Source organism: Pongo abelii, chromosome 6 (genome assembly GCF_028885655.2).
Source record: "Pongo abelii isolate AG06213 chromosome 6, NHGRI_mPonAbe1-v2.0_pri, whole genome shotgun sequence".
Lineage (NCBI taxonomy): Eukaryota > Metazoa > Chordata > Mammalia > Primates > Hominidae > Pongo > Pongo abelii.
Genome location: NC_071991.2, coordinates 112,167,248 through 112,193,802, shown reverse-complemented (window position 1 = coordinate 112,193,802; position 26,555 = coordinate 112,167,248). Strand labels below are relative to the sequence as shown.

Below are 26,555 nucleotides of genomic sequence, written 5' to 3'. Positions count from 1 at the left end.
TTTCTCTAAACTTCCCTTCTCGCTTCATTTCATTCATTTCATCTTCCAGGGCTGATACCCTTTCTTCCATTTGATCGCATCGGCTCCTGAGGCTTCTGCATTCTTCACGTAGTTCTCGAGCCTTGGTTTTCAGCTCCATCAGCTCCTTTAAGCACTTCTCTGTATTGGTTATTCTAGTTATACACTCTTCTAAATTTTTTTCAAAGTTTTCAACTTCTTTGCCTTTGGTTTGAATATCCTCCCGTAGCTCGGAGTAATTTGATCGTCTGAAGCCTTCTTCTCTCAGCTCGTCAAAGTCATTCTCCGTCCAGCTTTGTTCCGTTGCTGGTGAGGAACTGCGTTCCTTTGGAGGAGGAGAGGTGCTCTGCTTTTTAGAGTTTCCAGTTTTTCTGCTCTGTTTTTTCCCCATCTTTGTGGTTTTATCTACTTTTGGTCTTTGATGATGGTGATGTACAGATGGGTTTTTGGTGTGGATGTCCTTTCTGTTAGTTTTCCTTCTAACAGACAGGACCCTCAGCTGCAGGTCTGTTGGAGTACCTGGCCGGCCGTGTGAGGTGTCAGTCTGCCCCTGCTGGGGGGTGCCTCCCAGTTAGGCTGCTCGGGGGTCAGGGGTCAGGGACCCACTTGAGGAGGCAGTCAGCCCGTTCTCAGATCTCCAGTTGCGTGCTGGGAGAACCACTGCTCTCCTCAAAGCTGTCAGCCAGGGACATTTAAGTCTGCAGAGGTTACTGCTGTCTTTTTGTTTGTCTGTGCCCTGCCCTCAGAGGTGGAGCCTACAGAGGCAGGCAGGCTTCCTTGAGCTGTGGTGGGCTCCACCCAGTTCAAGCTTCCAGGCTGCTTTGTTTACCTAAGCGAGCCTGGGCAATGGCGGGTGCCCCTCCCCCAGCCTCGCTGCCGCCTTGCAGTTTGATCTCCGACTGCTGTGCTAGCAATCAGCGAGACTCCGTGGGCGTAGGACCCTCTGAGCCAGCTGCGGGTTATACTCTCCTGAGGCACCGTTTCCTAAGCCCGTCGGAAAAGCACCGTATTCGGGTGGGAGTGGCCCGATTTTCCAGGTGCCGTCTGTCAACCCTGGAAAGGGAACTCCCTGACCCCTTGCGCTTCCCGAGTGAGGCAATGCCTCGCCCCTGCTTCGGCTGGCGCACGGTGCACTCACCCACTGACCTGCGCCCACTGTCTGGCACTCCCTAGTGAGATGAACACGGTACCTCACATGGAAATGCAGAAATCACCCGTCTTCTGCGTCGCTCGCGCTGGGAGCTGTAGACCAGAGCTGTTCTTATTCAGCCATCTTGGCTCCTCCCCGTGCCACATTTTCTTAATCCAGTCTATCATTGTTGGACATTTGGGTTGGTTCCAAGTCTTTGCTATTGTGAATAGTGCCGCAATAAACATACGTGTGCATGTGTCTTTATAGCAGCATGATTTATAGTCCTTTGGGTATATACCCAGTAATGGGATGGCTGGGTCAAATGGTATTTCTAGTTCTAGATCCCTGAGGAATCGCCACACTGACTTCCACAATGGTTGAACTAGTTTACAGTCCCACCAACAGTGTAAAAGTATTCCTATTTCTCCACATCCTCTCCAGCTCTAGTGCTTATTACTAATTTCAACTTCTAGCCAATGCCATTGCCGTGTCCCTTCCTAGATAGTGTTTTGCCATTTGAAGCTAACATCTCTAAATTAGCAGAGCTCAAAACTGGAAAACTGGAAGCAAAAACTCCACAAGTGTGTTTGAAGGTTTAATAAGGGGAAGCTCCACTTCCATGTTCACTTCCCTTGATTCCTGGATCCTCATGTTATTCCTTGAGAACAGCAGTCCAAATGGTGTTTGTTTCTAAGTATATACTGTATCCTCTAAGATCAATCTCTCACATTATCAGGTTACTACCATCCCATTTGTGCCATAATTTAATCTTTGGGAGACCATTTTATTAAACTAGTCAGTTGCTTTTGAGTGAAGAAGCTTTTGGTAATTACTGGTGAATTCCATATACATGAGTCATTGCCACATGTATTTTCCTATGAAATGAGTTCCCTGACCAGGGTCAATGTTGCTTGTATCATGGTAAATAATAAGGCATTCATAAGTCTGTGGATAATAGTGTTTGTAGAAACTTTGTGGGCAAGGAAAAAAAACGCATATCCAAAATAAGTGTGTATTCTAATGAGGAACAAATCTCTGCCTCAGCCAAGACAGAAGGAGGACAATGTAAGCAATCTGAGACCAAATAGCCCCCTCATCTCTCTCAGAAGGATCAGGACAGCTCTCTCAGAAGTCTGGCTCTAAACCAAAATCCTGTGTGTGTGCATCTTTCAAGCCCAACCATTGATATTTACAAAGGCTCTGTACTACGGCGCTTTTTGGGGATACTGCCCCTCACACACTGGGCTCAGTAGAAAGCCTGTGCATTAATTTTTTGGAGGAAGTTTTAGTCAAGGCATCTGGCTCCGTATGCTCATGTGTGTGTCTGCATTCCTCTCCCAGGGACCACCACTCAGAGGCCTCCTCATTGGCAAGGTGGGGTGAGGTTTGATGGTCTTGACTGAGGCACTTTCAGCACCAAATTCAAGATCAAAGATAAGATAAACTAATCCCATTCTAACATTATCCCATGTATTACATTAGTCAGAGTTCAATCAGAAACTTGGAAACAATACTAGTTATTTTAACTAAGAGAATTTAACATAAGAAAAGCAGTTAGGCACTGGAGGACTAAATAAGCAAAGGAAAACACTGAGCCACCACAAGTTAGTAACTGCAGGAAACAGCAACCAACCTTAAGCCAGGAAAACAAAAGATAAATGTTGCTAATATCTGCACCTGCAGAGCTCTGAGAAGATGGCATCTCTGACTGCTACTAATGCTCCATTTGCTCAGAGGAGGAATCCCCCGCAAGTCTTGTATTCAGACATTTAAGAAGGGCTTTCTAGGTAGCGCAATGAGGCAGATCTGAGAATGTGGAAAGAAGCTGGCAACTGGAACCAACTCCGCTTTCTGAGGTGAAGAAATGTTTCCTAGAGGTGCTGACAGGAACAATATGGAAACAGAAAGAAGCAAGTTATTTCTCTGTGTTCTGCCTCCCAGCCTCCTCTGGCACCTCCTATTGGTATTCTTGGCCAGGGAGAGCCACTTGGCAAAGAAGACATGTAATTTGCATTGTACCAGCCCCAGAATCACAAAGCAGATTACACAAAGTTGGGTTTAGGGATAAGAAATAAGCTTAACAATTGATACACCATGTCTTCATTATTTTAAAGGTTTTAATTTTTATTCACCTCTTGGTCAATTGGAGTGAATCGACATAATTTCAGTGCCATATTTTTTTTTTACTTTTTTGTGCATTTGGAATCTGAGAATATTATTCTTTTGCCTTTGTTAATAAATGACAACTTATTTTTTTACAAAAGTCCTGTGTTATAATTCTTTTTATGCTCAAAATTTCTTAGATATTATTTCATAATACTCAGGAATTTAATGTTGTCGAGGAGAGTTTAGATGCTATATTGTTTTGTTATGTTGCAGGTAATTGTTCTCCTCGAGTTATAATTGAATTATTTTTATTCTTAACACACAGAACATTAAGCTCAGTCTAGGTATATCTTCATTTGCTTGATTTGGAATACAGTGACCCTATTTCGATCTGTATCATGGTCTGCCTTTGGCTGGGATATTTGCTCTCATTTTTTATGATTGAATAGTGCATCTTTCTCATTTGTTCCAATTTCTTCTTTAGATATAGAATTATCAATATGTTGGCTTTCCAGTTTTGTTCTTAGATATATATTATTTCTTATTATCATATATATTTTTCCTTTCCTTTGATGACTAGGAGAGCTATTCAAATATATTCTTTACATCATGGATTCAATTTTCTGCAATATCACTTCTGCTTAGAATGGCTATTACATTTTCATTTCTTGCAATTCTTCCTTATCGCATCTTATCTTTCACTCTAATCCTGTTGCCTTTTAATGTTATTCAGGTTTTCCTTTATGAATCCTATAACAGCTGTTCATAAATGCCATGGCTCCTTGTAATCTATTGCAGATGCTGAATTTTTTTTGAAATTTTCTTCTCAACCATTCATTAGATAATTTTTAGAAGTATTTTCTGCATGTAAGTCTTCAAATGCCATTCTCATTATCTCTTTCTTCAGTTCACGTTATTGGGATTTCTTTCTTTTAGGAGATCTCCTAAAATGGTGTCCTATATTCAAATTCAATGTCTCCTTTCAGATATGGTGTGAATTGTTTTGTGTCTTATTTTCTTCTTCTGTGGCAAATATCTTTCTTCAAGCTACACCTCAGGAGCAAATTTGTGTGCTCAGTTCCCAGTATAAGTTTGTTTCCAAGAACTTTCAAATAAATTGTCTTGTGAGATGAAATCTTTTAGTATTCATACTCTCTTGTTTCTGTCATTCTGAAAATAAGGCATACATGAAAACTTAGAACTTCCATCATGCTCTTCTTTCAGAGTTATTCATGTTTTCTCTCACATCTTTACAGGTTTACTTATGTTGATTATTCATCTTCAATATCATGTGCTGCTGACAGCACTTCTCGCCCTCTTACCCACTGCCACTTCTGCCCAGGCATCTTTGTGGCTTTGCTCTCTCTCTTCCTCTCTCTCTCAGGAAGATGTATATTCAAAGTGGATACTAATTCTGCCTACTTGCCATGTAAGCAGAGCATTTGCCTATTTTTCCAGTGAATACGTTTTCTGAAAATTTGAATCTGGATGTAGGGGTACCTGTTTTTTTTTAATGCTTTATTATATGAAGACAGGAGTATCTAATTAGGAGTGAATGATTGTGTTTTTCTCAATCCGGATTCATGTGTGTTTGATACCAGATTCCCGAAAAATTAGAGCTTGAGGCAAGGACTATTTAGACTGTATCAACCCAGGACAACTAGAGTGAGGTATAAAAAAGTTAGGTGAAGAAGAATACAAAACTGCAAAGTGATGCATTGCAGCATCAACTACCACTTCACACAGGAGTCCCTCCACAGGTCCCTCTGCAGGTACCTCTGCTAGACATTCTGGGAATATCAGGAGAACTGTATGAAGAAACATTCTTGGAGTAGTGCAGATGATACAGGAAAAAGGTGGAATTTATTTGCATGCCTTTTCTGGACTCTTGCTTCCCAGGGGACACAGTTTACTCATGAGTGAGTTACCCCTATCACATTTCCAGGTTGCATCATCTGGATCCTTTGGTAGCTGTTCAGGATGCCAAATCCTATGACCTATAGTATGTGTTTTATTTGGGTCCAGGAGTGTCAGGGGAGACCAAAAGTCTAGGTATGTAAGACTGGTCAGCCTGGTTGCAAAGAAGTGGCCTAGAGAGAGGGCCTGCCACTCTCAAGGCCAATGAGTTGTTGGCTGCTTCAGGTGGAGTCAAAATGGTAGAGAAAAGGAGCGCCATGGCAATCTGGAGTGATTAATACAATTTACATGACACAGTGTGCCTTATCATTATGAATTTCTGCAGATTATTGCATTAGAGCACCCATCGGATGTTATTGCAAGTGTTTTTATCACTTTTTGGCAACTGAGCTCATGTTTTGATAGTGGGAGTTTTTTAGTGGAAGTCTAGTGGGAAGTTGACATTGAGTGCTGATGGCCAGATAGATGTGAGAGCAACTTTCGAGATTTGCATGAATGCTTTAGAGATAGTAAGTTTTCTCTCTCTACCTACATTAACATATAACTTATAATTATCAGTATGCAATTTGTCAAATTATTCTAGCTGATTTATTTTTAATGAAAGGTGAACTCTAATTTATTAGTTGACATTGTTTAATTCCTTTTTCAAATTAAAAAGGATTCATTCTCTGCTGGAATGTCTAATATTTGACATGTCACATTTTCTGTTTATATTTTATTTTGAAGGAGTTGGCTGATTTTGATGAAATAAAGATAACTAATAAGAGGTATCAAGACAAACTATAAAATTATTTTGTGGTCCTGGCTGCCTTCTTTCAAAAATGAATCAAAAATTCACATTAACATATCACCTGTGATTATACAAGTCATGCTTTAGAATTTAAGGAACTAGATAAACTACAATATGTGCTCTATTAAAATATTTGAATATATAATGGTAATAAGTTACTACCATTTGGAGAAATATAAGTCAAAAAATTACATAATTTTTTCTCTTTACTGATTGTATGTCATCTTGCACAAAAATAGCAGTGGAACTAATCTACCAAGAATGGGGAAACTGTTCTGAGTTAGTTTTCTAGTGACTAGAAAGTGAATTTTACAAATTAAGTTTTATACCATCACACATGTAATCATTTGAAGCATGTACTTATGATCTAAAGAAATTATAGTTTGTTTGTTTTTTCAATATTCCAACGGAGCAAAACAAACCTATATATGTGCACTTCATCCTCAAACATAAATGGGTCAGTTCTTCTCTGGATTTAAGACAGTGGCCGAGCACGGTGGCTTATGCCTGTAATCCCAGCACTTTGGAAGGCTGAGGCAGGCGGATCATGAGGTCAGGAGATTGAGACCATCCTGGCTAACCCGATGAAACCCCGTCTGTACTAAAAATACAAAAAATTAGCCAGGCGTGGTGGCACGTGCCTGTAGTCCCAGCTAATCTGATGGCTGAGGCAGGAGAATCGCTTGAACCCAGGAGGCAGAGGTTGCAGTGAGCCAAGATCATGCCACTGCACTCCAGCCTGGGAAACAGAGCCAGACTCCGTCTCAAAAAAAAAAGACGGTAAAGATAATTTATTACTTGGAAAGTATATGTCTCTTACAGAAAAAGATCAAATAGAAATCTAGTTTTTCCTAGCCAGTTTTAACTTTGTCTTTATTTAGGTAGTTAGGGGGGAAAAAGGATGGAAGAAAAGTAGAGAGGAAAACATGGCCAAGGGGAAGAGGAAAATGAATAGTGAACGGAGAGATAATTGAGAAAGGTACATTAAATTTATCTGTCAGGTGTTGGAAATCAGTATTAAAAATTTAAAGCACCCAAACCAGAACATCATTACCAACTGCAAACAAAGAGAATGACTTTACTGCACTGTTTTTAAGGGTTTTTTTAATCAACATATTCAAAATTCATTTTTTCCAGATAGTTATTCATATTTTAATGATCATCAAATTAAGTAACTTGCCCTAAGTTCCTGGACAACACCATTTTTTATTAAAAACAAAAACAATTTTTATCAAAGATGTTTATACCTAAGCAATATAAAATCTAGCTAGCAAAGTTCCACTGTGTGAACCAGAGAATATATGAAGTTATTCTGTGTATTTCCTCTCAGAATTTGACTGTACAATGTGACCTTTAGTGAAAGCTGGCATTATATACAGATATTTTGATGTCTCAATTGCATGAAAACATTTCTTAACAAATCAAAATCAGTGAACTGTCTCTGCTCATATATATGTATATATATATAAAAAATATATGTGTGCGTTTATATATATGTGTATATATATACACATTGAACCCAGGAGGTGGAGTTCATATATATATGTGTATATATGTATATATATGTGTATATATGTATATATATGTGTATATATGTATATATGTGTATATATGTATGTGTATACTATATATGTGTATGTGTGTGTCTGTGTATATATATATACACTTTTTTTATATATATACACACACACATATATGCTCTGGTCTAATATTTATACTTATGTATATACACACATATATATCTGTAAAATACAAAGTACAATCTTTTGAGCTAAGGGGAGAACGTGGAAGAGGGGTTACTAAATAATGTTAGAATAGCTTCATTGAAAAGCAGTGTAAACAGCTTCATTGAAAAGTAATGCTAGAGGGAAGCAATAAACCCTCTCATTCTGTAATTAAGAATTTTAATAGATAAGATAAAAACAATAACTTCATTTCTCAAATAAGATAAAAACAATAACTTCATTTCTCAAATTTGAATTTTTCTTCAAAAAGTGCTTTAGTTGCACTTCATTTCACATACCATATTTGCCTTCCAGCATCAGGACAACTGACATGAAAAATGTATATTCCTACAAAGAAACTTTAAAAAAGAAAAACTAAACGACTTGTTTCACTTTTATTTTAAAAAAACTAACAGGTTTTTCCAATTTTTTAATATTTCTGCTAGTAGAAAAAGGTTTTCCGTTACTCGACGTATACACCTTATCTCATACTGCAATTCTCTCAGGCAATGCATACACATTTTGTGTCCTTTCATAGTGCAGTTCACTTGGAGACAAAAGCAAGAAGAATTTGTTTCACTTGAGCTATTCCTTTTTAACATATGCTTTCCAGCTGACTAACGTTATGTTTAAAATTGTAACAGTCAAAAGGGCATCAGCCATAACCATCAAAATTGTTATAGTTTTTTTAGCATGATAATGCTCAATGAAGGGACTAGAAATTTGTTATAATTTTTCATTAATGTTCTAGCATTCATAGTATGTCACGTATATAGATAGCCCTATAATTACCTACAAATTAACTATATTAAAAGATATCTCGATTTAAAATATCATGTTCAAAAACTACCTCCTATGAAATATTACCACTGGAGAAAAAATTCTTATGTTACCATTCTAAATAAGAATATCTCATTGGCCTTGCTGTTAAAAGAACAATAGAAGACTAATTAGCTCAACTATGTATTAGTCCCAGCGAGGGAACCCCAAAGCCCACAGTAATTTTGACATAGATGTATGCCACATGATACCTTTATTATATGTTAATGATATTTGACCAGGAAACATAATAAAACTTTTTTAAAAATTCAGTCAGAGGCCGGATGCAGCGGCTCCCGCCTGTAATGCCAGCATTTTGGGAGGCCGAGGTGGCTGGATCACGAAGTCAGGAGTTCAAGACCAGCCTGGCCAACATGGTGAAACCCCATCTCTACTAAAGAAACAAAAAATTAGCTGGGCGTATTGGCGTGCACTTGTAATCCCAGCTACTCCGGAGGCTGAGGCAGGAGAATTGCTTGAACCTGGGAGGCAGAGGTTGCAGTGAGCCGAGATCACGCCACTACACTCCAGCCTGGGTGACAGGACGAGACTCTGCCTCGAAAAAAAAAAAAAAAGAACGATTTTATTATAATTCTAAATTAAAAAACTTTATGTTTACTATAAGTTCTTTTAACATATTTGCTAATTCAGTTATGTTCTGTGCATCTCTGTTTTACAATCAATCTAGTATATTTTTTAGCTGAAATAACTAGTTTATCATCTCTAAATGTCCACTGATAATATGTTGAAGGATATAGAACTGTATACAGTCAGCTAACAATGGATTTGGGGTTTCATTCATTTTTTTGTCCATGATTGTTGCTGCATTGAATATGGTACATTATACCTTCCCTTCTTTTCTGAAGAATTTCATCAGGAGATATGAATATATTTAATGTATTAGACAGAAGGAGACTTTTTGGGTGTTGGTGATGCTGGGTGGTTTTTAAACAATATCAGAAATATAGCTTGGAAATTTTAAAATATGCATCTTGGATCACAAATGTTGAAAATTAGCTGATGACACCCTCTGTTTTTTTTCTATTCTGCTACACTGAAATTCTGTGAGGTCAGAGCTATTTCTAGTTTGTTTACCTCTGTATCTTTAGCATTCTGCACAGCATCTAGCCTTTGATCAATATTTACCGAATATGTTTATTATTGAATAAAGGAAGAAGCAAATGCTAAAATTCTAGATTGCAAGGAGCTACAAAACAGATATTCATTTTAAGAAATTTTCTTGTCATCTACCTTCCAAAATTAAACATCAATAAAATTATGTGTTGCTGTTGTTGGAAAATGATGATGATCGTGTAAAGCATTTCACTCAGCCTTGGCTTTATTTGGGAATCACCTGGGGAGTTTTAAAAAATACTGTTGTCTGAGTCCCATCCCCAGTGATTTCATTTTAATTGGCTTGGAGTGTGGCCTGGGATTGGGATTTTTCCACTAGAATCTCTCAGAGTTTCTAGTGTGCAACTAAGATTGAGAACCACTGTTATATATGATGACGTAAAGACGACTATGAAGAAGGGACATTTCAGAACACCTAGCTTACAATCTTAATTTATGAAAATACAAAGGAGCTTTATTTTTAAAGCCAATTTTATATAACACAATAAATCGATTCCATTTCTGGGTGACATACCAGCACACATATATAGAAATAAATCCTTAAACACCTTCTTTTGTTCTTTTCCTTTTTTGTAGTTCAAAGAGAAACAAAGTATAAAAACACACTCATCAAAAGAGCTAAATTTGGCCTACTCCTTGAATAATAACAACATATTTATATGTAAAGGTAAAAAGCTTGAGAAGGGGAGAAACGAGTGGAGAGGGGATACTGTTCCTAAACCTACAGTTGGAAATGACCTATTTCCCACAGTACCAAAGAATCAGAAAATGTAAACACACTCATGTGCTTTTCTGCTCAGCTATCTGCTTGCTGGCCTGACTCTTCTAACTCTTGGCTTTGATTACTTAACTCCTCCTACCTGTTCATCCAACAACTCTGGAACCAATCTCGTCACAAATCTGGAATTTAAGAAGCCTAATCCTATAACTCAGAAGCTCAACCCTTTGCTATTCCAATCTGATTTGGGGCTCTGGTTCCTGTAAGTGGATTCCTATCTTCTATCCTCATGTGTAAGTGTAAGTCCCTGCTGTCAAAGACTTTTACCTGATTATGCACCAGTCCCTTCAGCAGGGTTCTTTTGTTCTTTTTTTTTTTTTTTTTTTTTTAGAAACAGTATAACTTTGGGACCAAGATTACCAAGCAGCAGAATTGATAGCCACCTACACAGCGTAACATATGGAACTACAAATAGCCCCCACAAAACATACCCCAAAATATCTGCTGAAGTACCTCTGCTAAAAATGGATGCACTTCTGTTCAACAAATTCATTGAGTATGCTAGGGCTATTATTATGAAAGTTGTTTTCCAAATGGAAAATTGGGATGCATCTTGAGAGTAACTAGCACTAGGAGAGGGTATCTCATGCCAAGTTCAGTAAATCCAGAAGTAACTAACCATTTTTCCTAAAGTATTCTTTTTGGTCATTCATACACTAGTCCTTGAGGTTTTTCTTGCTCCAAATCCTGGAAGTCTTACTGCATTTCAGTACAAGGAAGAGTGATCTAAGTCCTGACGCCAGAAATGTTTACAGGAAAAAATAGCTATGGAAAGTGTTCAGGCAAAGGGTAGTAATTCAAACACAGTATTTAATCTTTTAATCTGTAATCTTTCCATTTATTGGCTGTATGAAAAGGAGGAGAATTTTTTTTCCACATAATTATTTTATCATCTGTAAATAATAATTCCTATTTGACAGAATTGTTATGAGAATCAGATTAGATAATGCACCCAAGACAGTGCCCAGAAAATTAGGTACTAAAATGCAATTCCTATCATAATAATTAATACTGTTGCTAAGAATAGAAATTACCTTCCATACGTCTTCAAAAGCACATAAAAGTTTGTTTCATCATTTCACAAAGACTCTTAATCTGTGAAGTCTAAAATTCTCTAAGTCTAAAATTCTCTACCAATAGTTAAATATTGGTGAAAATGTAGATTACTACTTTTGCAGCTAATCCCCTCCCAAGATGATACCTCAGCTAAAAATGTGACAGATAATATTAATTTCTGAGAGAGAAAGGAGAGCTAATAAGAGGATGTTTCCAACTATTTAAAGCTTTTTTTTTTTTTTTTTTTTTTTTTGACACGGAGTCTGGCTCTGTCGCCCAGGATGGATGGAGTGCAGGGGCGTGATCTCGGCCCACTGCAAGCTCCACCTCCTGGGTTCATGCCATTCTCCTGCCTCAGCCTCTGGAGTAGCTGGGACTACAGGCGCCTGCCACTACGCCCCACTAATTTTTTGTATTTTTAGTAGAGATGGGGTTTCACTGTGTTAGCCAGGGTGGTCTCGATCTCCTGACCTCATGATCCTCCCCCCCTCGGCTTCCCAAAGTGCTGGGATTACAGGCGTGAGCCACCGCGCCTGGCCCAAAAGCACATAAAAGTTTGTTTCATCATTTCTCAAAGACTCTTAATCTGTGAAGTCTAAAATTCTCTACCAATAGTTAAACATTGGTGAAAATGTAGATTACCACTTTTGCAGCTAACCCCCTCCCAAGATGATGCCCCAGCTAAAAATGTAACAGATAATATTAATTTCTGAAAGAGAAAGGAGAGCTAACAAGATGTTGTTTCCAACCCTTATATCCACAGCAGGATTGCTTCAATTCCAACAGCTCTTCATATGCAGCTACCAGGCAGGTTAAGAGTTTAGTGCATTGTTATTATGACATGGTCTTTTGACAAGAGCAATCAGCTATTGTTGGTAAGTGAAAGTTGAAAAGATTGAATTGGTCAAATAAAAGTACTTTCTGCTGGGAATGCAATTGAGAAAGGCAACAGTCAAAACACTGCCAAGGTGATTCACGATGTTGGAATGTTATCTGGAGTGGGTCAGAGGAAATGTTCCAATGGTGTCATGGTTTACAGCTCAACTTCAAATTTAGGTTCTGATAATCTTTTAGCTGAAAGTCCCCAATCATGCTCAAAACACAGTAAAGACCATAAAGTCTTGTTGAATGTTTATCATTTATAAAAGGGAACAGCAAAGCTGCATAATGGTTCTGCTTTAAATTCTCTATTGTCAAGGATAAATAAGTGCTATGCCTATGTTATCATAAAATAATTTGTCTGCTTTATTTTTGATGTACTGAGGTTTTTAAAAATTTGTTTCTATTTGGCAATCCCAAGTTCTTACTGAAAGTAATTGTTTTGTGATAAATGTGGGTGATTTATTTGGAACTATAGGAAAGTTATTAATATATCATGTAACTGTAGCATTTAAAGAAATCGGCAAACCCAGCATCTGGTAAGCTCTAGTAAAGCAAGCTAGCTGGAGACAGTTTATCAAGTAGCTAAGGTCCTTTGATTATGGAAGAAACTGCTTGCTGGGTCCATGCTAAGAGGAAAGGAAACAGGGAGCATGAGAAGATGATTTCCTTATTCAATTCTATCAGATTAGTATTATTAATGGATTGCTTATGACTTTCAGAAAATTCGGCCAGAAAATCAGAAAAGCTCCCTGTAAGTGTTTTCTCTCAAGCTACCCTGAAATATTGGAAGTGATCAACACCTGTCATTTATTTATTCATCCAGTAAATTCATCCAATGTCAGTCATTCATTTATAGCATCCAGTATATTAAATGGTAAGCAACACACCCCATGAGTGGAGGATGTCAGAAAGAGATCAAATTAATAACTAATTTGCTGAAGAAAGTTTGTATCATGGCTTAGGACTGTGGCCAAAATTAGCCTTCCTACTCCACTTTCCCAATATTTGACCTTGGCTTCCACCCAATAGGTAAAATAGGATTTGCAAAGTGATACCAACCTGGCCTGTGACACATGCTTTTCCATGCTTGAACTCATGGAACTCAGAGAACTGGGATATAGAAAGACAGCCTTCTAGATTTGCTTTGCAAAGGCAGGCCCTTGATCCTGACCCAGATGTGATTTTTGTTTGTGTGAAGCCATAAAGAGTAGCAGAAACCATGCATACACCAGACAAATAGATCCTAAGCTAAACTAAACATTTCCATAAAGGCTAGGACAGGCTTGTTCATGGCTGTGTATCAATCTATTTTCCTTATGGAACAGGAGGGATTAAAAATGTTCTTAATCAGTATTGCTTCCTCCTGGTAGGTGCAGAGGATGCTCCCTTTCCTTTCTATGGAAATGTGAGATGTGAGTTTATAATCATCTCTCAACAATATTTTTGCTAAGTTTGAATGATGAGCAGGAGTTCATCAAGAACATGACAAAGAGAAAAGCTGATAGACATTATAAGTAGAGCACTAAGGCTTCCAAGACTGGATCCTAGGATGTGAAGAGGGATGGGGGTAGAAGAGGGGAGGAAGATGATATGGAAGAGTAAGAAGTGACGCTTAGATTCCTCATCCATCGCTCCAGAAATTCTGATTCAGTGTGCCTAGACAGTGGGGTTTGAGGATTAATTTCAAGTGCCCACTTGACTGGGTTAAGGAATACCCAAATAGCTGGAAAAGCATCATTTCTTGAGATGTCTTTGATGGTTTTTCTTGAAGAGATTAGCACTTATGTCAGTGGACCAAAGTAAGAAAGATCAGCTTTCACCAGTGTGAGTGACCATCATTCCATCTGTTGAGGGCTCTCATAAAACGAAAAGGCAGAGGAAAGATGAATTCTATCTCTGTTCAAAGGTGGGACATGCATCTTCTCCTGCCCTCAGACATCAGAACTCCAGGTTCTCAGGCCTTCAGACTCTGGGGCTTGCACTAGTGGCCCCAGGCTCTCAGGCCCTTGGCCTTAGACTGAGAGCTGTACTTTTTGGCTGCCTGGTTCTCCCAGGCTTTTAGATTCAGACTAAATTAACCCCTGGTTTTTCCGGTTCTTCAGCTTGCAGACAGAATATGGTGGGGCTTCTCAGCCTCCATAATCATGTCAGTCAATTCCCATAATAAATCCCTTCATGCCTGTTTATATCCAGTTGGGTCTGTTTCTCTGAAGAACCCTGATGAATACATAGGACCATGGAAATGTAATTGTTTGTTTGTTTTTTAAACAGTGATCAACTAATTCTAAACAGGTAAACCCCAGGTTGAGAATCTCTCTTCTAGGTTGTGAAGAGATTTTAAAGAATTTAAACCAAGGATTAAAGTGGGAGAGAAAGGAAGGGTAAATATCAAAGAGAAAGGTTCTGTCTAGAGTGACTGAGCAGATTGTTGGGCTATTAACCTAGACTAGACACATATCTTGAGAAAACTTTACATTCTAAAATAAAATATTCAGTTTAAGTTTAAAGTTATCTACTCACTCCTGGATGAAGTCAGAGTTCAGTTATGTTGTAATTTATAAATAATAAGAATGAGTAAATAGTTAATTTACCCAGGCTCATTAACTTATTGAAGAAAAGTGTATCGAACCAGGTAATGGGAGGAGTCCCTATTCTTACCTTTGACAAAAGACAATGAAGATAAAATTTGGCCTTTCTGTCAAATGGGGTCATCTGTGCTACTCTTGGTCTTTGGGCTAGCCAGTCTACAGATAACCAACAGTTACTCAGCCAAGTTCTCACGGGAGTGAGTATATGTCCATGTTCATCCTGTTTCTAACAGGACATTGTCATACCTATCACTGCTTCACCAAGTTTCCAGAACCAAACATTGGTCTAGTTGAAGAATACGAAGTTCTTTATTTTTTATTTTTTATTTATTTTTTATTTTTATTATTATACTTTAAGTTCTAGGGTACTTGTGCACAATGTGCAGGTTTATTACATATGTATACATGTGCCATATTGGTGTGCTGCACCCATTAACTCGTCATTTACATTAGGTATATCTCCTAATGTTATCCCTCCCCCCTCCCCCCACCCCACAACAGGCCCCGGTGTGTGATGTCCCCCTTCCTGCGTCCAAGTGTTCTCATTGTTCAATTCCCGCCTATAAGTGAGAACATGCGATGTTTGGTTTTTTGTCCTTGCAATAGTTTGCTAAGAATGATGGTTTCCAGCTTTATCCGTGTCCCTACAAAGGACATGAACTCATCATTTTTATGGCTGCATAGTACTCCACGGTGTACATGTGCCACATTTTCTTAATCCAGTTTATCATTGCTGGACATTTGGGTTGGTTCCAGGTCTTTGCTATTGTGAATAGTGCTGCAATAAACATACGTGTGCATGTGTCTTTATAGCAGCATGATTTATAATCCTTTGGGTATATACCCAGTAATGGGATGGCTGGGTCAAATGAGAATACGAAGTTCTTTTATAGCAGGGTAGAGCAAAATTCACCAGAGTGGCCAAATGTGGGAGTTATTTCTGGCCTCTCTGGCTAACGACAAGGGCCTTCTAGAAAAGACTGATATATCCTCTCCTGCCTCCCTCCCTCCTCACTAATGGCCTCAATCCTTTACATAGTCTCCTCTTCACCGTTGCCCCACATTTAGTGTCAGATTCCCTTTTCTTCCCTGTAATTGAAGGCTGTAGCAAGTCCCTATCTCAACCCTTGAGAAACTCAAGCTCTGACTAGAAGCTCTAATAGGGTCTTCTGAAATAGAAAGTTGGCTACTGAGCAGTGGGAGAGTAGGTGTTCATTGAAATTCACTTTCTCTAAGAGTAAAATTTCTCACTAGGTACATAGGAAACAAGCAAGACCAACACATGTAGTTGTGCAAGTTGGAAAGGCTGTGCTCTGCACAAATGCCCAAATGAAGGAACACACAGAGGCTGAACTTCAGCCCACACTTTGTTCCTCTAGCCATTTGTCCTGACATAAGTTTGCATCTACCTAGAGACATCTATTTTGCTTTTTGGCTCAAAAATCCATCTGGCCCAGAAATGGCCCTAGAACAAGTCTCATCAAGATTAGCCTTTATTTACTGTGAAAGGCTTGACTCATTCCAGATCCTACCCTGCACTAAAACACTTACATCAACTGTAAATTGCTTTCCTCTAGTCTTCAGCATCAGTTTATGTTAGATACAATAATTGACAAGAGTAATTTGTTATTTTCTGCTCCAAATAAGTAAAACATGATTCTATTGCTATAGGAGTGTACCATCTAGCAAGTTAGAAAACATGTACACAAATAACTAATCAAAACAGTGACATATAAAAAGCACAAAGTCTTTCATGAGTTTGGAAAGTTTCTTCTAACAGAGGAAGTTTTCCAGGAAACAGTATCATTTAAGCAGCCATTGGGAGGTGGACAAAATTTTAATAGCAGATGGGACTGCACTGTGTGCAGAACAAGCTCAGCCCAAAGGCAAGATTGTCAACAAGCATGGAGACTAGGGAAACTGTAGTACTTTCAGGGAGGCTGCAAATCATTCAAGAGTGAGTGAAAGTAAGGGAAAATATTACTACAGTGATCAAAAGAGAAGGTCCGGAAGACTGCACACAATTTCGCCCTGTGATTTGAAGCCATGCAGCCCAGAACTTCCTGCCTGACCACTTTGGCTTCTTCTACCAGAAAAGCTTCCCTTTATCTGTTATACATACCAGTGGTCAGAAGCCAAAAAGAAAAAAAAATGTGAAATCCACTTGTCTAATCTGACTTCATCTTTCAGTTGGAGATACAGGAAAAGATACAAGAGTCCTAGCCAGCATCACATAACTAGTTAATAGCAGGCCAGGACTAGAACTCAAGGCTTTAGGTATTTTCACTTCCTAGCTACTCATACTAGAATACAAATATTCTCTGGTACATAAGACAGTGTACTAGAAAATAGGTTAAGCTAAAAAGAGTTTACACGGCACATTTCCTGGAGCATGGATTTCCTTTGATGGGAAATAAGTAAAAGTATTTTTTCTATTAAAATAAAATGCACAAATTTTTAAGATAAAAGTATTATTGGTTATATTAGGTATTCCAGATTCCTGGGATATATTATGATTATTGCTTGCAATAGAGGTATTTGGATGGAACATTTTATGAGGCAATTTGTTATAAGGTTGGAAAAATAGTTTGTTGCCAAATTATTGAGGGCCTTAAATATCACGCTCAAGGGTTGAATGCAGTTTACATAACATGACATTTCTAAAACTCTGAAATGAAATTATTGTACCTAATTTATGTTTTAATTGCCCTACTTATATTTCCGTGTTGCTTATTTCTTTTATATAAGGTGTGAGCGTTGTCTTTGCCTTTGTTTCTACTGTTGTTGACCTGGAGGCAAATAATTTCATTAGCTGGGATTTGTTTTTCTTTTTCCCATTCTCGTTTTGTTTTTCGTAATTTACAGGTTCTTTGAACTTCTTTTGGATTTGAGGTGAGACCCAAGCTTAAGAGTAGCACAATTCTTCCAAAGATTCCTTTCTGCTGAGTATAAGAAACTAAAAAAAAATCTGATGGCTGAGGGAGACACTCCTGTTAAAAAAGCCTTTTTAAGATTCCACCTCCTGTATTAGGGGAGGTTTGTAGAGTCAAAAGTTCCTGAGAATAGATGACCCTGATTTGCCTTCGAAGGTTTGATCATGGAAGATTCTGTGGCTGCAATTGCTCTGTCCAGCACTGTGTGCACGCTTTGGAATTTAAATTTAGACATCATTTAGTCTCTGCAACTATGTCTGGGGAAACTTCCAAATCAATAGTCTGCTTTCTTTCAAAGGCTAGACAAGAATTTGCAAAATATCATCCAGTTTTCTCTTTATAGGTTGAATAAGGTAAAAATGCACACTAGCTCAACGAAGCAAAATTCAAAGCTGCCCTAATTACAGTGAAGCAGTCCCTTAGCCTCCTGGATGATGTATCTTATATATTTTCTCAGGAAACAAGGATCAAGAAACTCCATCTGGATTGAAACCGGTTTTTCTGGATATTTTTAAAATGTTTATATCATTTTAATATATCACCGTAAAATATTAGCTCAGACTCTCAAAAGGACGAAGTAGCTTTTATGGTTAAGTTGATGTTTACTTCAAAAGTAATATTATTATATGATTAAAAGAAAATATAAAAATGTACTGCATAGAATCAGTTTCTGACATTTTTACTGTCTAAAAAGTTTAAAATTTGTGAGAGCTCATACAAATGCAATTCAAAGGTAGTAATTAGAATGCCAAAACCCAAGAGTTCTTTCACTCCCATAAATTGTTTCTTAAAAGGCAGAATTTAACGACAGCTTCATGTAGGATGTTCTGTTGCATTACTAAGGAAAACTTTAGTCAATAAATATATTTTCTAACTTTACTGAAAAATTCTAAATTCCTGTTTCTCTTACTTTTCAAATGTCATGTATTTTGTGGTGTTTTCTTATTAATGCTATTGTTTAAAAATGAGGCCCAGAGAGTCCTGATCTCAGCAAATATCTTGGTGAATATACTTTTGCTTTGGGGCAAGTACAACTTAATATTCATAACTCTTAGAATTGCAGAAGCAGAAAGTGAAAAGAATCATTGTGATTCCCAAGCTTTAGGTATTGGGGCTAAATAACTGATGTGAACAACTTATCAGGGGATTGGCAACATTATTAAAGTATCATGTAAAAGCCATGATTACTCTGAGTTTCAAAAATCCAGGGAAAGGAAAACTCGAGTACTAGTTGACATTTCAATAAAATATGGCTAAGAAGAAAATGCCTTGTATCAAGAGATCCTCAATGGACTAGTTTTGAGCAAAACAATAAAGCAGAGACAAAGCAGTAAAATGAAAGTATATTCCAGTGATGACACTTGCAATCTGAGAATCAATTAAGGCAATTTTGGAACAATATGGAATTAAGTAATTTTATGAGAAGTTTAAATGAGAACCAAGTAAATGAGGTACCTGTGCGCGGTGGCACTTCTGCTCACAAAGTGTTATTGCTCTCTCCCCACAGGTTTCACCAAAGTCATTCCAGACACTAGCGAATTTTTGAAGTTGGTTTTTCTACTCCATGAAATTAATGTTATGCAGTATATATCACAGTGGACAGCATAACTAAGAACTGTAAGGAATTCTTAGGGTTTTAGGGATGTGGGTAAATTTTTTTCTGGAGAAGACCACAATTAGCTCTTTACTTTTAAGAAAGACTATTTCATTGAAAATCAAGAAATATGAAAGGATATCACATATATGTATTTCTGTCTCTGTTCATCTATTTTAATATTTTTTAATATTTCAAACAATGACCATGCACCATTTATATTCCTATAAGTTCATGTATCATTTGTAAATTTATAAATTGAGGATGAGACAAACGAAAAGATTTGCTATGCTGAAAAATAGAAAACTGAGATGAGTTTAACAGCATGGAGAGGAAGAAGTAACTTTACGATTTCTAAGAATATTTTTAATATGCATATTCCACCCCCATTTGGAGAAATTTGGACTAAGAGTTAATAGGCAGACTCAACCACAGTCTCTAAAGTGAAATTCAGAGGAAAATATTAAAATGTTCTAGATAGAAGAGAAGTAGATAAAAGAGAATTTGATCATATTCTATATGAGCATTGAAAACATCTAACAGAGTTACTGATGTAAAGCATGCAAAAAAAAAACCTAGAAATAAATGGCATGGCAACTATAAAAGCATTCTATATGGAAAAAATAATAGAAAGAAATAAGCAAATAAGAAATCTATTCTGGAAGGAAACAATCTAAAATGAGAGGATAACTCCCCATGAAGACTTTATTTTCCCTTCTATAGGAGATTATAAGAACATAATTTTATAAAAGAAGGGCATTAAGAAAATGATAAATGGGAGCTAAATTCCAGAACGAAGGAAGCAACTTAAGGAGAAAAAGCCACTATCACAGAATTAATAAATAAGTTAGACAAAGTTATGTCCAACAAGAAAAAAATAGACACAAGAAAATCTCAAACTACTAAGGAAAAGAGTATAATTATGGTGACTCTACACAGGAAAAAATATTTAGATTACTGTGATTCAAAGACAATAATAGGTAGAAACAGCAGATTAAAAAAATGTAAATCCAGCAAAATAAAAACTCGTTGTCCCTAAAATAGGTAAGTCAACTAAGGCAACAGAAAAAGGCTTCCAAGAATAGTCAAGCAAAATAAGGAAGAATTGAATTACAGATCATCAAAAAGATTCCTTACAATCTAGGAACATTTTCTACAGCAATCTAAACTAAGAAAGTCCAGATGAAGTTTTAAACTTTGTAGGTAAAGAAATTATTCTTTAGCCAGAAAAAATTGTGTGTGTGGTGTGTGTGTGTGTGTGTGCGTGTGCACGCACATGTATATGTGTATATAAATAATGAGAGGTGAAATGTCAGACTGGTCTTAGACTTCTACTAAATCCAATGTCAAAAGAAATCAGAAGATAGGGGAACAAATGTTAGCAACCTTCAATAGTGTCTCAGTATGTTTTGTGTTGCTATAACAGAATACCACAAGCTGGGTAATTTATAAAGAAAAGTAATATTTCTTACAGTTCTGGAAGCTGAGAAGTCCAAGGTCGAGAGGCCCACATCTGCCAAGGGGTTTCTTGCTGTGTCATCCCATGGCAGAAGGCGGAAGGACAAGAGAGCATGAGAGCAAGCCAGCAAGAGAGGAGCAAACTCCCTTTAATAACAGGCCACTTCCTTGATACCAACATTGATCCGTTCAAGAGGCCAGAGCCCTGGTGACCTAATCACCTCTTAATGGTCCCACCTCTTAATACCATCACAATGGCAATTAAATTTCAACATAAGTTTTGAAGGGGACATGCAAACCATAGCAAGTAGGAAAGACTGTAACTAAAGATTATTATGCCCAACTGAGATTGTCAGACAAACATAAGGGCAACAGAAAGACATTTTATAAACAAAAACAGCAACAACCAAAAAAATAGTCAGGGAATATACAAGTCATGAGCCCTTTCTGTAAAAAAGGAAAGAAATCACTTGATGTCAAAAATCCAACCAAAGATGCTTGATTGGAGATGCTGGAGTAAAAGATGAAAGGCATCTGTCAACACACAAAGACAGTGAAGCAGTAAAGAAAGCATGAATGAAAATGTATACGCAGCCAAATTATCATTTAAGAATAAAGGAAACCAGAAGACATTCTCATTCATGGAGGAAATGAAACAGGTATGAACCTTCTGGAGAAAAAAAATAGAGCAGGCAAAACAAACAAACAAAAAACCTACTTAATGTAACAGCAAAAACCTACTTTGTCCCAAGAGATGACTTTTACTAAAGTGCAGAATTGAAAAACAATGGTAAAAGGACAGCAAGTTTTGAATCCACTAAAATAAAAACAAGGAGTTGAAAATGTAGAAATCAGAGAAAATTCATATCATTAACTTGGATAATATATATATAACAACATGGCTTAAAAATTTGGAAGGAATTGATGCTCTGTAAATAGCTGTTTAGCCAATCTGACAAATGACTTTAATTTACGAAACAGGAGTTTCCATTTACCACCATGCCTCCAAAATATTTTCCTATGTATAAGCACCAAAACTGCATAGTTCAAGATAGGTAGCTTTTAGTTTGTTGGGAAGTTGGATCAGGAGAGGAAATATGGGAACATCTTTGTATGTTTATCTCTCATCTTTCAGCAGACCCCACTCCATAAGAGAAAAAAATTGCAACATGTTTTAAAATTTTACTTTATACTCTTGATATTTTTCATCATATTTTTCTTAATCTCAGACAGATGATTTGGAAGTTATATCACAGGTGGTAATAAATTTGTGTCTAGAGCTCAGAAATTCCAAAAGTTCCTCTTCAGTTTTTAAATTCTGTTAAAGGCAATCAAAATTATGAATAATATTTTTAATTTAAAAAGCACACTATTGCTATGAAATCATTTATCTGTCTATTCTTCTGCATACAAATATCCATTATTTTGAGTGATGACTCAGTTTTTTTTTTGGTTGGTTGGTTGTTTTTTGAGATGGAGTCTCGCTCTGTTGCCCAGGCTGGAGTGCAATGGCTCCATCTCGGCTCACTGCAACCTCCGCCTCCTGGGTCCAAGCAACTCTCCTGCCTCAGCCTCCCGGGTAGCTGGAACTACAGGCACATGCCGCTACACCTGGTTAATTTTTTGTATTTTTAGTAGAGATGGGGTTTCACCATATTAGCCAGGATGGTTTCAATCTCCTGACCTCATGATCCGCCCACCTTGGCCTCCCAAAGTGTTGGTATTACAGGCATGAGCCACCGCACCCAGACCTGATGATCCAGTTTTATTAACAACGATTACTTCAGATATTTTGGTGGTTTGTTAATTTTGGTTGCTTTTTAAATTTGTACTTTTTTTCTGTTTTGAGTGCATAATTAATCATTGAAATATGTCATTTAAAAAGTAATTTTGAAACAGGAAAATGAAAAACAATTGAAATTTTAAAATGCAATGTTATGGGTAGATAACATTATAATTGATACTATTGTGTAAGGGACCATTGTTTCTTAATCTATAAAATAATATTACTTAAATTTTATTTAAATTGTATGTCTTCATACAAAATCTTCAATGAGACTTTTTTGTTTCATATATGTTTCAACTCATATCTAGGATTTTAATATCTTAATCAAGAATAATATTTTATTGGAATCAGAGGCATGACATTTAAAAGTCTACCAGACATTAATTTCATTGGCCTGATACCAAATGCTGGATCCCTTTCTTATACCTTATACAAAAATTAACTCAGGATCGATTAAAGACTTGAACATAAGACCTAAAACCATTAAAACCCTAGAAGAAAACCTAGGCAATACCATTCAGGACATAGGCATGGACAAAGACTTCATGACTAAAACACCAAAACAATGGCAACAAAAGCCAAAATCGACAAATGGGATCTAATTAAACTAAAGAGCTTCTGCACAGCAAAAGAAACTATCATCAGTGAACAGGCAACCTACAGAATGGGAGAAAATTTCTGCAATCTATCCATCTGACAAAGGGCTAATATCCAAAATCTATGAGGAACTTAAACAAATGTACAAGAAAGAAACAAACAACCCCATCAAAAAGTGGGCAAAGGATATGAACAGACACTTCTCAAAAGAAGACATTTATGTGACCAAGAGACATATGAAAAAAAGCTCATCATCACTGGTCATTAGAGAAATGCAAATCAAAACCACAGTGAGATACCATCTCACACCTGTTAGAATGCCAATGATTAAAAAGTCGGGAAACAATGGATGCTGGAGAAGATGTGGAGAAATAGGAACACTTTTACACTGTTGGTGGGAGTGTAAATTAGTTCAACCATTGTGGAAGACAGTGTGGTGATTTCTCAAGGACCTAGAACCAGAAATACCATTTGACACAGCAATCCCATTACTGGGTAGATACCCAAACGATTATAAATCATTTTACTATAAAGACACATGCACATGTATGTTTATTGCGGCACTATTCACAATAGCAAAGACTTGAAACCAACCCAAATGCCCATCAAAGTTAGACTGGATAAAGAAAATGTGGCACATACACACCATGGAATACTATGCAGCCATAAAAAACGATGAGTTTGTGTCCTTTGCAGGGACTTAGATGAAGCTGGAAACCATTATTCTCAGCAAGGCAACACAGGAACAGAAAACCAAACACCGTGTGTTCTCATTCGTAAGTGGGAGTTGAATAGTGAGAACACATGGACACAGGGAGGGGAACATCACACACCGGAGCCTGTCGGGGGGTGGGGGGCTAGTGGAGGTATAGCATTAGGAGAAATACCTAATGTAGATGACAGGTTGATGGGTGCAGCAAACCACCATGGCACGTGTATACCTATGTAACAAACCTGCACGTTTTGCACATGTGTCCCAGAACTTAAAAGTATAACAATATAAAAAAAGTACAATTCTGTTAAAAAAAAGTTAACATTTATCAGAATTTACACACACACAGAGACCATACCTAGTGCCATTCGAAGTTAAGTGTAAACAAATGTAAAGATACAGTATTAAATCATAACTGCATAACATTTAAAAAAAATTTATTCTTCTAATTTCAGATTACTTCTTATTGATCTGAAATTTATTGTTTTCAGCCTAGTATTTGAAAAATTAACAAATTTTATGTTTCTAACGTAAAAACAGTATCTTCTTTTTTAATAGGTAAGACCCATCCAGGATGAAGACATTCTTGACAGATAAGCTATGCTTTGGAGCATTCCTGAAGATCCTCGTAATTGCTCTACGTATGTTAGGCTCCTAAGCATTCCTCAAACCATTGCACAGTCTACCCCATACCAATTATCATGTGGAAAAGTACAGTTAGATGCCAGGCATAAGTTGCAATCTGTCCATAACACATTAAGTTTACTAGAGAGGGCATGGACTGTGGAGGCAAACTGCTCGTGTTTGAATCCCAGCTCCTTTAGTCACCAGCTGTGTCACCCTGGGCAAGTTATTATACTTAACTTCTCTGTGCCTCAGTGTTCTCATCTCTGTAATGAGGATGATAACAATGCCTGCCTTATAACGTTGTTGTGAAGATTAAATGGGTTGAAATAAATCAAACCCTTAGGTATGACCTGGCACATAGTAAGCATGATGTGTTAGTTTTTATCTTTATCATGGTAACAAGTATTAAACTACAACTTATTTGTTCTTTTAAAATCTAAAAGTATACATGCCAAATATAAGTATTAGAAATACCATGTCTTAACTTGAAAATCAAGTTAGAGACTCAAAACATAGCCTCTGTAACTGTAGGATACAATTTAATAGGCTAAACATGCAGTTTGGGTTGCTCAGGGCAAACTGAGATTGCCCAGGAAAATCTAAGTTTCTGCTTATTGTCCTGGCATATTTTTAATAATATTTCTTTCACTCTCAAAAGGAAGCCAGTTTAGATGATGTGTTATGATTGTGCTATAATTTAAAGGACAGAACTGTGCCACTTGGATGGACTTGGTTAAGGTTAGAACTTAACCATACTTTTTAATTAGTGTTATCTATGAGAAATTAAAATAAAAGGTTTCTTTTAGTCTTGAAGAAAGCATTTGTTAGCAATTAGTAATTCATTCATTTGTTCATTCAATAAATATTATGGAGTCCCTATTTTGAGGACAAACCTGTGAATAAAATAGACAAGCTCTCTGCTGATGAAGCTTGCCTTTTTGTGAAGAACATAGATAATTAAAAAGTAAGCAAGCATCTAGAATAGCATCTGACATACAGTAGACATACAATAAATACTTTTAATTCTTTTTTTAATAAAGAAGATGTGATTCATTTTGGTAAATATTCTGAATAAAATAAAGTGATGAAACAAAGGCAATATATGAACGTTATGCAAAGAATAGGACAGTCAAAAAATGGCCCTGGGTATTTAATCTGGAGTGCCTGGATTTGGATAAGGTAGCTGGGATCAGCCCCACTCCCTTGCTCCCAGCCCTTCTTCTAATGGAGGGTCTGCTTCTGAACTCAGCTTCACAGGAGTCCAATGTCTTTCTCCACCTGTGTCCCAGGGTCTTTTTATGCTGTCACTTGAAGTTCACTGACAATTCCTCTTCCCACTTGGCCTCTCAAATCCAGATTCTCTGGTACCCAGACAGTCTGATCTCCTTCATTAATGAGGTCACTCTAATGTCTAACCCATTAAAAGGCAGAGAAATGAGATGACAGGGTTTTTCCACTTGAGTATGGAACCACACTGCATTTACAGCAGAGCTCCTTGGCCCAGTAGCTCTCTCTTACTCTAGGTGATAGAAGATGCCTTCTCTCTTGAAGATGCTGACCTCAAAGTTTTTGCATTTTAATCTAAAAATAATAAGTAACCATTGGAAAGTTTAAAAGTAGAAAGTAACGGGATTTGATTTCATTTTTAAAAATTATTTTGATGGTCATTTAAATAATGGATTGGAGAGGAACAAGAATGAATTTAGGAAGTGACTGTCATTGTCTTAAAATAAACTGTGTGGCTTTGACCAGCATGATGGCAGTGAAAACTGGAAGAAGTGAAACAATTTGAGATCTATTTTTCAAGGCTTGGAGATGATTTAAATGTCAGAGGTGGGAAGATGAGCCAAAATTACTTCTTTCCTTTTTTGAGCCACTGGATGGGTGGGGTAATATCATGTGAA

General features: G+C 37.2%; 1 long non-coding RNA gene across 1 annotated transcript in view; it reads right to left on the bottom strand.

Annotated features, from left to right (window-relative positions):
* The window catches only part of LOC134761784 (uncharacterized), a 54,645-nt gene extending 33,550 nt beyond the window's left edge, over positions 1-21,095 (bottom strand). Inside the window, exon 1 of the long non-coding RNA XR_010140912.1 lies at positions 20,944-21,095. This is a non-coding gene — a long non-coding RNA (uncharacterized LOC134761784). The remainder of the gene's footprint in view (positions 1-20,943) is intronic.
* Between the last annotated feature and the right edge of the window lie 5,460 nt (positions 21,096-26,555).